This window comes from Cydia splendana, chromosome 26 (genome assembly GCF_910591565.1).
Source record: "Cydia splendana chromosome 26, ilCydSple1.2, whole genome shotgun sequence".
In the NCBI taxonomy this organism is placed as follows: Eukaryota; Metazoa; Arthropoda; class Insecta; order Lepidoptera; family Tortricidae; genus Cydia; species Cydia splendana.
Window position 1 is genome coordinate 8,386,053 of NC_085985.1, and position 2,816 is coordinate 8,388,868.

The following is a 2,816-nucleotide window of genomic DNA, read 5'->3' on the forward strand; positions in this document are numbered from 1 at the left end:
AGGGAGGAGGAGGAAGCTTCTGCCCATTTGCCGCCTGTTTGTGCATGTGCTGAATGTGTTAGTCCCGAATTTTATTATATTAATATTTAAAATATAATTATACAATTTTAACCCTTTACCAGGCTGACATTTCGAAAATGACAATTGAATGTTTTACTCATCAAAAATAGAACAGATGTTTGAAGTGCCATACGTGGGAAATATAACCCTTAACCCTTAGCCTGGTAAAATTGTTAAATTTTTTACACAAATTAATAAATAAAACAATGTTAATGTGAAGACAAACTTTTTATTGAAAATCTCCCAACTACGTGTTCGACCACTGCCCGACGATCTGCGAGATATAGTCGCGACGCTTCCGTGTACTGATAAAAATAGCTAAATTCAATAAAATATACTTTGCGTATAATTTTATTATTTTTATTTTAACAAAAATCGGACAAATCTCTATATACATTATACACTTTCAATAAAGAATATTTCAAATCAGTCTAAGCAAATAAAGTTATAAAATTAATGTTAAAAAAAGACCAAAGTTTTTTCCACCGCATCAGTTCGCGGGTGTATAAGTTGGCTTCGATCACCTTCATCTCCAGCACCACCTCACATTCTTGTGGCTCCTGTTGCGGTTGACCGGGTTGGAGTTGTGATTAGGCGACGGACCGGCGCGGCTGGTAGACTGGGAGTCGAGGGCAGGATAGCCCTATGAGGCGCTGCCAGACATCCTCTGGAGTCTGTGGAAATGTTAATAAAACAAGAATTATATTTAGATATATACAAATTATTGTATTAAACCATACTCCAGTGAATGGTGTGAAATTGAAATTAAGTTTATATGTCAAATCTAATTATTCTTATTTATTATAATTTAGACATTTGTAGACTTTTAAAGCATGACGTATAGGATATATAAGTATGTAGCCAGCCTACTTGGCATCTAGGTAAGTAGGTACCCATGTACCTAGTTGGCGTTGGGCAGACACTTTTATTTCAAAGAAGGTATGAAAGTGAAAGAAAATCGTAGATTATCATACACAATCAGGATAGTTTCATGAGTACGAAACGTTACTGTGATCCAAATCAGTAAAAATGCCTACCTTTGTTGGCCTCCATATCATTATAGAAATTTCCATTTTCCAGCAATAGCTGGAAGCTATAAGCTTGAACATATTCCTTGCCAGGGTGCTCACTGTAGGTCCATTGTGATTCCCACTAGTCTGGAACTAAAAAAACACATGAATTAGAGCATATTTTTCTAAAATAACCGGCTACAGGAGCTTCGGACAATCAATAGACTATTTGACCTTAAGAACTTACAAAGTAATAAAATAAATTACTTTTGAGAAAATATTAATAATAGGTAGATTGAAAATTATCCTTTAAACTGCTAAAATAATCATTTTATGTAAAAACTACAACTGTACACTGTTTAACAAGTATCTTATTCTTATTTGTTTCATAAGTCGAGCGAGAGTAACCAAAAGTATGCAACGAAACTATGTAGTTTCGAAAGTCATCGGGTACTAGGAAGTAATTTATATGTTTAAAAGCAACTAAAATAATCAAAAGTAGGTACATTGTGATACATAGTTTCAAAAAGTCGTCAAGTACTTCAATTATAACGGTAATTTCTTCTGCTTAGAAAGTTTTTTTTAAAGACAAGATAAAGATTTTCTTACCTTTTCAATGTAAATACAAATTTTATAATATTAAAATATGTGGTACAACAGACAAACATCGGCGACATCAAGACAGCCATGAGACAGTAAACAATGAATTTGACATTGACAGTCTTGACACTACTGCTTAATCTATTAAAATTATATTCGACAAACAGCAAAAAATGTTAAATTGGTATTAAAACTTATTCTACGAAGGTTTTTAGTATCATTGTACGTTATAAGTACGTAAAACTAATTATTTAAGTATATCTAACTCAGTTTTAAGTAAATTATTAATTTACCGGTTTTATGTCCCAGCGTAGGATGTGAAGTGTGATGCACACTTAACGTTAGGTTCGTTCATTCCATTCACGTCGGTCAATTCTATGGATTCGAAAGACGTAAGCCAAAACGAAAGTGTTTCCCGGTAGGCTTCAGTTGGTTCGTTCGAACTAATTTACGTGCGGATGGCGCTCTATCGTTCGATTTTCACGGTAGGGCCCCTGAGTTGACTGACAGTAGTGACAGTGACATTAGGGCTAGTGCCCACGAGCAACAAACAAACTTTTGCCACAGAATTAGCCCCCATACGCATGAGAGCTTTTTCAACGCGCGTTTAAAAAGCGTTTGAATCTGGGGACCGATTTTTGAATGGGGTTGGCAACTGTCAAAGGTTTGCCTAGATGGCGCCATCATAGCTTGCCCCTTTTTCTATGAGATTTGGCTTAAAGAGCTGGCATCCAGGGTATTAAAAAAACAAAAATTTGACACAATTCTAGGGATTGACGGGGCAAGCTCACGGACCTAGAGAGTAAACCGGATAGTGTACATTAGCCAAAAAGTGTGTCCACATGAGAAGTCAAGGTGGGCCGTTGCATCTCTTTCTAATTAGGGTGACCATAAGTCATATGTATGTGTGGGATATTAGGATAACATTGAATATATAGTTTGGCCAGGATCTTTTCTTATTCATGCATAGTTATATCAGTTATAAAAAATCATACTGCATTTTCGCTGTACTAGTATTATGGCGTAAAAAGGGATGGATATAGTTTTTTTTTCTCTTCTGTATAACGCTACACACAACCTTAGGTACTTAATTTAGTTGTTCTAAAAACTGTTATTAATAGGCGTAGATGCTGGACCACGAACATG

The 2,816-nt window shown here is 35.4% G+C and overlaps 1 long non-coding RNA gene across 1 annotated transcript; it reads right to left on the minus strand.

The window, feature by feature from the left end:
* Nucleotides 1–272: 272 nt before the first annotated feature.
* On the minus strand, nucleotides 273–2,049 carry LOC134803197 (uncharacterized). The gene is made up of 3 exons (XR_010145954.1): nucleotides 1,680–2,049; nucleotides 1,098–1,223; nucleotides 273–734 (listed from the first exon to the last, which is right to left on the minus strand). It is a non-coding gene; the product is annotated as an uncharacterized LOC134803197 (long non-coding RNA).
* Between the last annotated feature and the right edge of the window lie 767 nt (nucleotides 2,050–2,816).